Genomic DNA, 13816 nt, shown 5'->3' on the forward strand with positions numbered 1-13816 from the left:
AGGTGTATGGAAAGACCAGCACCTCCAAGTTCCCTTCCAAGTCGCGCACCATCCTGACCTCAGAAACATAGAAAATAGGTGTAGGAGTAGGTCATTTGGCCCTTCGAGCCTGCACCACCATTCAACATGATCATGGCTGATCATGCAACTTCAGTACCCAATTCCTGCTTTCTCTCCATGCCCCTTGATCCCTTTAGCTGTAAGGACCATATTTAACTCCCTTTTGAGGTCAGTTCGTTAGATATATTCAACAACTTTCTGTGATAGAGAATTCCACAGGGTCACAACTCTCTGAGTGAAGAAATTTCTCCTCATTTCAGTCCTAAATGGCTTACCCCTTATCCTTAGACTGTGACTCCTGGTTCTGGACTTCTCTAACGTCGGGAACATTCTTCCTGCATCTAACCTGTCCAATCCCATCAGATTTTTATATGTTTCTATGATATCCCCTCTCATTCATAGACTGCAGCACGATTCAAGAAGGCAGCGGCTCACCACCTCCTAAACGGGCAATTATGGATGGGCAATGAATGCCAACCTGGCTCGCGCACCTCCCGAGAATGAATGAATAAATAAAGAATGAACACTGAGAAATGAGCTGCAGAACTACCGACACCGTCAGCTTTAAGGAGACGTTTAACTGTGGGGATCGGATTGAGATCATTGAGTTTGATTAAACTGATGTTAAAGTAACATTGCTGCTTTGCCCTGTGACAGTAACATATTATCAGAATATTTCCCATCGGGTGAAATCGAATGTCAGACTTGGACATCTTGTAGATTCATCTTTTAAAAAGTTGTGGGAACTCTGTTCCAAGATGTATTCCACTCAGTTCTGAACAAGTCCTCAATCAGCTCGTCTTATTATTTGAGATATCAAGGACTAGGCACACGGTGTTTAAAAGAAAGCCTATTTATTTGACATTTACAGACTATTAAACTATAGCCCAGTTATAGGGTTATTAACATCAGCAGAAACAAACTCCAACTGCCAGAATGAACATGGTTCAGTAACGGATGTGATTAACAGCAGATTCCAACCCCTGGAGTCAATTGTGAACTCGCTGGTGTCTCAGGAGGTCAGATGACACAATGAATCTCTTCCCACACACAGAGCAAGAGAATGGCCTCTCCCCAGTGTGAACTCGCTTGTTGTGTACCAGCAGGTCGGATGACTGAGCGAATCCCTTCTCACACACGGAGCAAGGGAACGGCCTCTCCCCAGTGTGAAATCGCTTGTTGTGTACCAGCAGGTCGGATGACCGAGTGAATCCCTTCCCACATTTGGAGCAAGTAAACGGTCTCTCCCTAGTGTGAACTCGCTGGTGTTTCAGGAGGCCGGATGACAGAGCGAATCCCTTCCCACATTCGGAGCAAGTGAATGGCCTGCCCTCAGTGTGAACTTGCTTGTTGTGTGCCAGCAGGTTGGAGGACTGAGTAAATCCCTTTCCACACTCCGAGCATGTGAACAACCTCTCCCCAGTGTGAACTAGCTGGTGTTTCTGGAGACTGGCTAGTGCAGTGAATCCCTTCCCACAGACGGAGCAGGTGACCGACCTCTCCCCAGTGTGAACTCGTTTATGCGCCAGCAGGTTGGATGACAGACTGAATCGCTTCTCACACACGAGGCAGGTGAACGGCCTCTCCCCAGTGTGAACTCGCTGGTGATTCCGCAAGGTGGATAACTGAGCAAATCCCTTCCCACACTCGGAGCAGGTGAACGGCCTCTCCCCAGTGTGAACTCGTTTATGTGCCAGTAGGTTGGATGACAGAGTGAATCCCTTTCCACACACACAGCAGGTGAACGGCTTCTCCCCGGTGTGAATTCGCTGGTGCATCAGCAGTTTGGATGACTTAGTGAATCCCTTCCCACACACGGAGCAGATGAACGGCCTCTCCCCACTGTGACTGCGTCGATGAATCTCCAGCTCAGACGGGTAATTGAAGCCCTTCCCACATTCCCCACATTTCCACGCTTTTTCCGTGGTGCTGGTGTCCTTGTGCCTTTCCAGGTTGGACGATCAGTTGAAGCCTCGTTCACACACAGAATACGTGTATGGTTTCTCCCCGCTGTGAATGGTGCGATGTTTTTTCAGGCTGTGCAACTGGTTAAAGCCCTTTCTACAGTCAGTGCACTGGAACACTCTCACTCGGGTGTGTGTGTCGGTGCTTTTCCAGTCGCACTGATGTTTGAAATCCTTTCCCACAGACAGAACAGACAAGTATTTCTCCTTCCACATTCAAAGGCCGATAATATTCAGGTCCTGATGAATCGAGTGACTCTGTCAGATCTTCATATGATGTTTGGTTTGAGTTTCCCATCTATAAATCCTCTCTTTCTAATATCCTGTAAAAGGAGTTTACAAAAGTCATCACTGTAAGTACAGGATAGAAATACAGAACAGACAATTCTAGTTTCTATACAATGTTCCTTCACATGCCTGGGATCATTTAACCCATAACCTAGACTGTTAATCACTTTCAGCTAGGGACTTAGCATGTGCCCCACAGCATCTCTCTCACCTTTGCTGTGCGGATAGAGTATCACGCCTGCAAACCAAGTTTTAAATTTAAATTCACTCAGAAAATGTATTTAACAGAAGATGAACATGTAAACAGATCACGGCCTAATACTCCAGCTCTACATTCCCATGAGGAAGTTTGTTATCTAACTCCTCGAGTGGACAAAATAAAGATCCCAAATTTAAGAGTCTCTCGAACTCTTTGTTAAAACCTTTCAAATCTTGCCCGGTTCTTTCCTTGTTACAGAATTCCTCCTCCCTGGTCAAAAACAACTAATTGGAAATTTCCAACCAATTATTTCACTTTCAGAGTTTCAAACTGACCAGATTCTTCTCTCAGAAAATCTCCAAAAAACTATTTGATTTAAACACAACTCTCCCCTCCTTTAAACCCAGGATTAGAGTTATCCGGGTATTTGAATACCTGACCACAAACATTTTATAAGGCTGTAACCGATGAAACTTGTAACACTGAAGCCTAATTTCCACTTCCGTGCGCCGGATTCTAAACCTGGGACTGTACATGGGGATTCTAAGCCTGGGACTGTACATGGGGATTCTAACCCTGCGACTGTACATGGGGATTCTAAGCCTGGGACTGTACATGGGGATTCTAACCCTGCGACTGTACATGGGGATTCAAACCGTGAGACTGTACATGGGGATTCTAATCCTGGGACTGTACATGGGGAGTCTAACCCTGCGACTGAACATGGGGAGTCTAACCCTGGGAGTATACAAGGGGACCCAGCTCTGGGGCTCTTCTGTTAGAATTGTGTGGGATGTAAATCATAAGCTGGGCACTTACCAACGCCTTCAGGAGAGATGGTGAGAAATACGATTTGTGGAGAGTGGGAATAAAATAAATGAGACAATGATTTCAGTCCTGGGCACTGGAGCCCCACCCACTAATTGTTGTCCTGCCAAGTTGGCTGCGCATGCGCGGTTACGCCGTGAAGCGAGCGGGCTGCACTCTGAACCTTCCCGCCTTCCTGCACAAAGATGGTGGTTAATCCGGGCCTGTTACCGGAAGAAAAAAATCCGTCGCTGCAAACGCGGGAGTTCCGGGTTATTACTCGGGGCTTGCGGCCTACACCAGTTGTTTATGAAGCCTCCCCGCCCACTTGCCGATCGATGACTCCCCTGCGCCCCCTGATTCTCACCCGGTGTAGAGTCCGGCTCCAGCCTGAGCTCGTCTCAGCTTCCATGTGTCTCCAGTGCTCGCTCTGCGCATGCTCAGCTCACACTGCCCGGGCGATTGACGCCAGCTCCGGAACAATAGGAAGAGCGGGGGCGGAGCTGGAGGACCTAGCGGGCGGTTGGTCCTCCAACCAATCGGAGTGAGTAAGAGGCGGGGCTGAGCCCGGATCTCCCTCAATGAGCATGCGCGGCTGGTGCAGCAGACGTTGGTCGAAGAGACGTTTCGGGAAGGCGGTAGGAGATTGTGGGCGCGGGGGAGGATGTGGACCCGTGGTTGGGCCGGGGAGCTTAATAAACACCCGGTGTAGGCCTCAGGCGCGGAATCAGAGTCCACAGGCCTCGTGTTTGCCCCGCGGTGACAGGCCCGGGTCAGCGGTATCACTGGCCGCCATCTTGCACAAGGCGGGGTCACGACGCATGCGCGGCCACCTTGGGCAGGAACAATGAGTGGGCGGAGCTTTGGGATCCCAATGCTCGCGAGACGGAGCAACCTGGGCAACAGGTGCATCATCACCTCACTGCAGTAACCGGGGCAACAGGCTCTTCATCACCTCACAGCGGTAACTCGGGCAACAGGCTCTTCATCACCTCACAGCGGTAACTCGGGCAACAGGCTCTTCATCACCTCACAGCAGTAACCCAGGCAACAGGCTCTTCATCACCTCACAGCGGTAACTCGGGCAACAGGCTCTTCATCACCTCACAGCGGTAACTCGGGCAACAGGCTCTTCATCACCTCACAGCGGTAACCTGGGCAACAGGCTCTTCATCACCTCACAGCGGTAACCTGGGCAACAGGCTCTTCATCACCTCACAGCGGTAACTCGGGCAACAGGCTCTTCATCACCTCACAGCGGTAACCTGGGCAACAGGCTCTTCATCACCTCACAGCAGTAACCTAGGCAACAGGCTCTTCACCTCACAGCAGTAACCTGGGCAACAGGCTCTTCATCACCTCACAGCAGTAACCTGGGCAACAGGCTCTTCATCACCTCACAGCAGCAGCCTCTATTTATAGTGCACCTTTAATGTAGTAAAATATCCAAAGGCACTTCACAGGAGTGTTATAATTTGTCACCGAGGCGAAAAGATTTAGAATCATAGAATCACAGAAATTTACAGCATGGAAGGAGGCCATTTCGGCCCATCGTGTCCATACCGGCCGACAAACAGCTATCCAGGCTAATCCCACTTTCCAGCTCTTGGTCTGTAGCCCTGTAGGTTACGGCACTTCAAGTGCAGATCCAAGTACTTTTTAAATGTTATGATGGTTTCTGCCTCGACCATCCTTTTAGGCAGTGAGTTCCAGACTCCCACTAAATTCTGGGTGAAGAAATTTACCCTCTAAACCTCCTACCTGCAGAGTGAGGGAGTTTGAGTTTTGGGCCTAGGCAACAGAAGGCAGGACCACCGATGGTTTAAGTGTTTATAATTAGGGATCCTCAAGAGGGCAGAATTTGAGGAGATCAGATAAATGGAGAGATGTGGGCTTATGAGGCTGAAGGAGATTACAGAGATAGAGAGGGGCGAACCCATGGAGGTATATGTAAACAAGGATGAGAATTTTGAAATTGAGGTGTTGCAAAATGGAACTAGTGTAGGTCAGCGAGCACAGGGATGATGGATGAACGGGATTTGGTGCGAATTAGGACATGGGCTGCCGAGTTTTGGATGACCTCAGGATAACGTAGGGTAGATTGTGGGAGGCCAGCCAGGAGTTTGTTGGAGTAGTCAAGTCTAGAGGTAACAAAGGCCTGCTTGAGGGCTTCTGCAGCAGATGAGCTGAGGCAAGGGCGGAGACGAGCAATGTTATGGGGGTGGAAATGGGTGGTTTAATTAAGGTGCAGATATGTGCTCGGAGCCCATTTCAGGGTCAAATATGACACCAAGTTTGCGAACAGTCTGGTTCAGTCTCAGACAGATGCTAGAGAGAGGGATGGAGTTGGTGGCTAGAGACCGGAGTTTGTGACGGGGAAATTTCTGCTCACCTGGTACTGGATGTCGTACAAGCAGTCTGACAAATTAGAGACTGTGGAGGGGTTGAGAGAAGTGGTGGTGAGGTAGAGCTGGGTGTCGTTAGAATCAAGAATGGTTACAGCACTGAAGGACATTCGGCCTGTCAAACCCTTGCCGGCTCTCTGCAAGAGCACCTCAGCTAGTCCTACTCACTTGCCTTTGCCCCCTAGACCTACAGATTTCCCTCCTTCAGGTACTTATCCAACTCCCTTTTGACTTGGCCTCCACCACCCCTTCAGGCCGTGCATTCCGGATCCTGACCACTTGCTCTGGTTCTTGACCCTTCCGCCAATGGGAACAGTTTCTCTCTATCTACTGTGTCCAACCCCGCATGATTTTGAACACCTCTGTTAAATCTGCTCTGCTCTAAGGAGAACAACCCCAGCTTCTTAGTTTATCCACATTACTGAAGTCCCTCATCCTTGGAATCATTCCCGTAAATCTTTTCTGCACCCTCTCTGAGGCCTTCACATCGCTCCTAAAGTGTGGTGCCCAGAATTGGACACACTACTGCAGTTGAGGCCGAACCAGTCTTTTATACAGGTTGATCATAATTTCCACGCTTTTGTACTCTGTACCTCTATTCATGAAGCCTAGGATCCCGTAAGCTTTTTGAACTGCTTTCATAACCTGTCCTGCCACCTTCAATGATTTGTGCACATAAACCGTTAGATCTCTCAGATGTATTCTCGACTTGACATCTGTCATACGCATTCTTTTTCTGCTTCATCCTACTCCCAGGCCGTCTGTGATGTTTGTGGCCTAGAGGAGTCCATGGGCCATGTATATATTCAGTGTGAGAGGTTGCAGCCCCTCGATAGTTACCTGAAGGGGCTGCTCCTTAACTCTTGGTTACACTTTAGCTCTGTGCTCCTAATCTTTGGTCGCCCGGTGCGGAGTGAGGGTGGGTAAGACAGAGGTTCTTCTCCTGGGCCTGGCTAAAACAGCAACTTGTAGGTCCAGAATGGGCGGGGCCCGGGGATGGGTCACTCTGGCTGCCTGCCTCACTTCCACGGTCAAGAAAGGAGGGAGAGAGAAAACGGGGAACTGCGGGCCAGTTAGCCTGACATCAGTCATTGGGAAAATGCTGGAATCCATTACTACAGAAGTGGTAACAGGGCATTTAGAAAATCATGGTCTGGTTATGCAGAGTCAACATGATTTTATGGAAGGGAAATCGCGTTGAACAAATTTATTACCTTTTTAGCAGGGTGGATGAAGGGGAACCAGTGGATGTAATATTGCAGGATTTCCAAAATGCATTTGATGCGCCACATGGAATTGGGGGTAATATATTAACATGGATAGAGGATTGGTTAACGGACGGAAAACAGAGATTAGGGATAAACGGGTTATTATCCGGTTGGCAGGCTGTAACTAGTGGGGTGCTAGTGCTTTGGTCTCAGCTATTTACAATCTATATTAAACATAATAAGAACATAACATAAGAACATAAGAATTAGGAACAGGAGTAGGCCATCTAGCCCCTCAAGCCTGCTCCGTTATTCAAAAAGATCATGGCTGATCTGGCCGTGGACTCAGCTCCACTTACCCGCCCGCTCCCCATAACCCTTAATTCCCTTATTGGTTAAAAATCTATTTATCTGTGATTTGAATACATTCAATGAGCTAGCCTCAACTGCTTCCTTGGGCAGAGAATTCCACAGATTCACAACCCTCTGGGAGAAGAAATTCCTTCTCAACTCGGTTTTAAATTGGCTCCCCCATATTTTGAGGCTGTGCCCCCAAGTTCTAGTCTCCCCGACCAGTGGAAACAACCTCTCTGCCTCTATCTTGTCTATCCCTTTCATTATTTTAAATGTTTCTATAAGATCACCCCTCATCCTTCTGAACTCCAATGAGTATAGACCCAGTCTACTCAACCTATCATCATAAGGTAACCCCCTCATCTCCGGAATCAGCCTAGTGAATCGTCTCTGTACCCCCTCCAAGGCTAATATATCCTTCCTTAAGTAAGGTGACCAAAACTGCACGCAGTACTCCAGGTGCGGCCTTACCAATACCCTGTACAGTTGCAGCAGGACCTCCCTGCTTGGATGAAGGGATCAAGTACAGTGTATCCAAGTTTGCTGACGATACAAAGCCAGGTGGGAAAGTACGCTGTGAGGAGGACGCAAAGACCCTGCAAAGGGATATGGACAGTTTCAGTGAGTGGGCAATAAGGTGGCAGATGGAACATAATGTGGGGAAATGTGAGGTTATTCACTTTGGTAGGAAGAATAGAAAAACAGAATATTTTTTAAAAAGTGAAAAACTAATAAATGTTAGTGTTCAGAGAGATTTAGGTGTCCTCGCACAGGAAACACAGAGAGCTGGCATGCAGGTACAGTAAGCAATTAGGAAGGCATGTTGGCCTTTATTGCAAGATGGTTGGAGTACAAGAATAAGGAAGTCTTGCTACAACTGTAAAAGGCCTTGGTGAGACCACACCTGCAGTGCACAGTGTTGGGGTCCTTATCTGAGGAAGGGTCTACTTGTCTTAGAGGGAGTGCAATTCACCAGATTGATTCCTGGGATGGGGGGATTGTCCTAATAGGAGAGATTGAGTAGAATGGGCCTATACTCTCTGGAGTTTAGAAGAATAAGAGGGGATCTCATTGAAAGATGTAAAATTCTGAGGGGCATTGACAGGGTAGATGCTGAGAGGTTGTTTCCCCTGGCTGGAGAATCTAGGAATAGGGCCCACAGTCTCAGGATAAGGTGGTTGGCCATTATAAGAATGAGATGAGGAGGAATTTGTTCACTCAGAGGGTTGTAAATCTTTGAAATTCTCCACCCCAAAGGACTGTGGGTGCTGAGGTGTTGAGTATATTCAAGACTGAGATAGATAGATTGTTGGACTCTGGGGTATCAAGGGATATGGAGATAGGGCAGGAAGGTGGAGCTGAGTTTGAAGATCAGCCATGAGCTTATTGAATGGTGGAGCAGGCTCGAGGGGCAGTATGGCCTATTCCTGCACCTAATTCTTGTGGTCTTTTGCCTTGTCGGTGCCCGGATGGCCCTGGAGAGTGAGCATGCGGTGTGTACTGGTTCCTTGATGCCTTCCGCGACGGTGACACCTCAGGGTATAGAGTGTCTCATACACACTGGGAACAACATTCTGGTTCAGTTGGGAAGGTGCCCTTTGCTTTTGTTGCTTATTTTGGCTTCTTTTAGTTTGATTGGATCACATATTTGTGGGAACAAAAGAGGAAAGAATATTCCATAGAAGCTGGAATTGTCTGTTTAGATTTTCTACCTACCCTGGACTTACATTGATGACTTTTGTACACTCTTTTATAGCGTATTAGAAGGGGAGGATTTACAGACGGGAAACTCAAACCAAACATCACATCAAGATCTGACCGAGTCACTCGATTCATCGTTACCTGAATATCATTGGCCTTTGAATGTGGAAGGAGAAATGTTTGTCTGTTCTGTCTGTGAGGAAAGATTTCAAACATTAGTGTGACTGGAAAAGCACCGAGACACACGAGTGATAGTGTTCCAGTGCACTGCCTGAGGAAAGAGCTTTAACCAGTTACGCAGCCGTAAAAAACATTGCACCATTCACAGCAGGGAGAAACCGTACACGTGTTGTGCGTGTGGACAAGGCTTCAACTGATCATCCAACCTGGAGAGACACAAGGACACCCGCACCACGGAGAAACCGTGGGAATGTGAGGACTGTGGCAAGGGATTCCGTTCCCCGTCCCTGCTGGAAATTCATCGGCGCAGTCACACCGGGGAGAGGCCGTTCACCTGCCCCGTGTGTGGGAAGGGATTCACTATTTCTTCCCAGCTGAAGACACACCAGCGAGTTCACACTGACGAGAGACCTTTTAAATGTCCGGACTGCGGGAAGTGCTTTAAAAGCTCCGGGGAGCTGAGGCGCCATAAACTTGTTCACTCTGACGAGAGGCCGTTCACCAGCTCCGTGTATGGGAAGGAATTCACCTGTTCAGCGAATCTACTGTCACACCAACTTGTTCACTCTGATGAGAGGCCGTTCACCAGCTCCGTGTGTGGGAAGAGATTCACCTGTTCAGCGAATCTACTGTCACACCAACTTGTTCACTCTGATGAGAGAGCTTTTAAATGTTCTGACTGTGAGAAGAGCTTTAAAACCAAAATTGATCTGCTGAGACACCAGCGAGTACACACTGGGGAGAGGCTGTTTACCTGCTCCATGAGCGGGAAGGGATTCACTCAGTTATCCCAGCTCACTACACACCTCCTTATTCATACCAGAAAGAGGCCTTTTAAATGTTCTAACTGTGAGAAGAGCTTTAAAAGCAGAAATAGTCTGATGAGACACCAATCTTTTCATACAGGGGAGAGGCCGTTCACCTGCTCTGTGTGTGGGAAGGGATTCACTCAGTCATGCAATCTCACTACACACCAAGTTGTTCACACCAATAAGAGGCCTTTTAAATGTTCTGACTGTGAGAAGAGCTTTAAAAGCAGAAATCAGCTGATGATGCACCAACGCACTCACACTGGGGAGAGGCCGTTCACCTGCTCAGAGTGTGGGAAGAGATTCACTCGTTCATCCAGCCTCACTGCACACCAAGTTGTTCACTCTGATAAGAGACCATTTAAATGTTCTGACTGTGAGAAGAGCTTTAAAACCAAAATGGAGCTGATGATACACCAACGTAGCCACACAGGGGAGAGACCATTCATCTGCTGTGTGTGTGGAAAGCGATTCACTCAGTCATCCAACCTCACTGTACACCAGCTTGTTCACACCAATAAGAGACCATTTAAATGTTCTGACTGTGATAAGAGCTTTAAAATCAGAAATCATCTGATGATGCACCAACGCACTCACACTGGGGAGAGGCCGTTCACCTGCTCTGTGTGTGGGAAGGGATTCTCTGATCCATCTAACCGGCTGAAACACCAGCGAGTTCACATGTGACTGCAGGGTTGGATTCTGCTGTTAATCACATCGGGACTGAACCTTGTTCATTCTGACAATTGGGCTTTGTTTCCCCTGAAACTGGGCCGGAGTTTAATTTTCTGGATATCTGACAAATAACTCAGCTTTGGTTCCAACACACATTTTGTCAATTCCTTGATTTTTCCAATATAAGAGGAGACTAATTGTTGTCCTGTTACCAACTGTTCCTTTTTTGGAGCTTTTCTCCTCCATTTAACAAAGACCTGTCCTTATGTGGCACCTCACATGACCTCAGGATGTCCCAAAGTGCTTTACAGCCAATGAAGTACAACAATATCAAAGTACATTTGAAGTGCATTCACTGTTGTAGTATCGGAAATGCAGCAGATGATTTGTGCACAGCAAGCTGCCATGAACAGCAATGGCCAGATAATCTGTTTGAATGATATTGGTTGAGGGTTGATGGGGCCTCGGTTGAAATCCTGTGCTGTACCTGCCCTGGGAGTGTTTGATGGGACAGTGCGGCAGAAGCTTTACTCTGTATCTAACCCGTGCTGTACCTGACTGGAGAGTGTTTAGGCAGACACTAGGTGCTCAGAATATCCCATTTCCCCAGTACTGACATCCATAACCTCGATGAGAGCAAAATTTAACCCAAAGATAAGAGAAACCCATCAGCTTCTCCCTGGACACAGATCCGGAGGGACAGTGAGTGTCCCGAATATTGTTGTACAGAGTGTTCGATAGTTCCTTTCTGGGTCTGAGCCTTTTGGTGATGATTTGAATTTGATGCCCTCGAGTTACTGACTCACCGACTGGTGGAAATAGTTTATCCTCATTTACCTGATCAAATTTTGAACACCTCCCTCAGATCTCCAATTCCCCTTTGTTCTAATGAAAAGAGTCCCAATTTCTCCAATCTCCCCTGATAACTAAAGGCTCTTGTCCCTGGTATCATCTCAGTGAATCTCTCTGCACCCTCTCCATGGCCTTGACATCCTTCCTGGTGTAAGATGCCCTAAAGCCTGACACAATATTCGAACTGTAGCCTAACCAATGATTTGTACAGGTTTACATGACCTCTGCCCTTTTGTACTCCACACCCCTATTTATAAAACCTAGGATCCCATGTGCTTTTTAAACCACTTTATCAACTTGTCCCTCGCACTTTTAAAGATTTGTGTATCTGATCCCCTTGTAGGTTTTAGAGATATTAACATAACATGGCTAAAACACATTGACATAAACTGGCTGATATAATGTGTATCATGGGAAAGAGAAGTTTAGTCTGAGTTAGAAAGTCAAACAATCGATTCACTGCAGACAGGTCGCCATGGCAACACTGATAAGACATTCCATTCACTGAACCCACTGTTGGAATCTGTAATCAGATCAGGGGAAAGAACAGGGTTTGTCTGTTAGTAACCACAATGTAAGCTCAAACCAGAGTGAGTAACACAATAGATTAGATTATAATGTGTGATGTTTATACCTATAATTGTGAAACTAAAAAATAACAACTAACAGCAGGCAGGGGAGTTTAGGGATAATGAGAAAATTACTGAAGAAAAGTAACTGCTGTGAACCAGGGAAAGTGTCCTTGTAAATCACAGATTAGAGAAATTCCAGCTGTCTTTTCCCAGCTTCCTGCCAAAACCCATCAGCGAAGACAAAGAAGAGTCTGGTGCCAGAGGTGGATCACTGCAGGGTATAAAAGTGAGGGGAGACTGATGTAAGGTGGCAGTCGGGACTGAAGACACCGGAGATCAAGCTCAGGGCACCCGAGGTTCCATCCAGTGGGCTGACCTCGTGTCATTTACTGTGGACACACGGGACTTGCATGTTTACTCTGATAGAAACATAGATATAGAAAATAGGTGCAGGAGTAGGCCATTCGGCACTTCGAGCCTGCACCACCATTCACTGAATTCATGGCTGAACATGCAACTTCAGTACCCCATTCCTGCTTTCTCGCCATACCCCTTGATCCCCCAAGTAGTAAGGACTACATCTAACTCCTTTTTGAATATATTTAGTGAATTGGCCTCAACAACTTTCTGTGGTAGAGAATTCCACAGGTTCACCACTCTCTGGGTGAAGAAGTTTCTCCTCATCTCGGTCCTAAAAGGCTTACCCCTTATCCTTAGACTGTGACCTCGGGTTCTGGACTTCCCCAACATTGGGAACATTTTTCCTGCATCTAACCTGTCTAAACCCGTCAGAATTTAAAACGTTTCTGAGATCCCCTCTCATTCTTCTGAACTCCAGTGAATACAAGCCCAGTCTTTCTTGATATGTCAGTCCCGCCATCCCAGGAATCAGTCTGGTGAACCTTCGCTGCACTCCCTCGATAGCAAGAATGTCCTTCCTCAAGTTAGGAGACTAAAACTGTACACAATACTCCAGGTGTGGCCTCAACAAGGCCCTGTACAACTATAGTAACACCTCCCTGCCCCTGTACTCAAATCCCCTCGCCATGAAGGCCAACATGCCATTTGCTTTCTTACCCGCCTACTGTACCTGCATGCCAACCTTCAATGACTGATGTACCATGACACCCAGGTCTCGTTGCACCTCCCCTTTTCCTAATCTGTCACCATTCAGATAATAGTCTGTCTCTCTGTTTTTACCACCAAAGTGGATAACCTCACATTTATCCATATTATACTTCATCTGCCATGCATTTGCCCACTCACCTAACCTATCCAAGTCACTCTGCAGCCTCATAGCATCCTCACAGCTCACACTGCCACCCAACTTAGTGTCATCTGCAAATTTGGAGATACTACATTTAATCCCCTCGTCTAAATCATTAATGTACAGTGTAAACAGTTGGGGACCGAGCACAGAACCTTGCGGTACCCCACTAGTCACTGCCTGCCATTCTGAAAAGTACCTATTTACTCATACTCTTTGCTTCCTGTCTGCCAACCAGTTCTCAATCCACATCAACACACTACCCCCAACCCCATGTGCTTTAACTTTGCACATTAATCTCTTGTGTGGGATCTTGTCGAAAGTCTTCTGAAAGTCCAAATACACCATATCAACTGGTTCTCCCTTGTCCACTCTACTGGAAACACCCTCAAAAAATTCCAGAAGATTTGTCAAGCATGATTTCCCTTTCACAAATCCATGCTGACTTGGACCTATCATGTCAGCTCTTTCCAAA

General features: G+C 47.2%; 1 pseudogene; it reads right to left on the minus strand.

Annotated features, from left to right (window-relative positions):
- Positions 1 to 922: 922 nt before the first annotated feature.
- Positions 923 to 13816, minus strand: part of LOC139273680 (zinc finger protein 850-like) — a 59705-nt pseudogene continuing 46811 nt past the window's right edge.

This window comes from Pristiophorus japonicus, chromosome 9 (genome assembly GCF_044704955.1).
Source record: "Pristiophorus japonicus isolate sPriJap1 chromosome 9, sPriJap1.hap1, whole genome shotgun sequence".
Classification (NCBI taxonomy): domain Eukaryota; kingdom Metazoa; phylum Chordata; class Chondrichthyes; family Pristiophoridae; genus Pristiophorus; species Pristiophorus japonicus.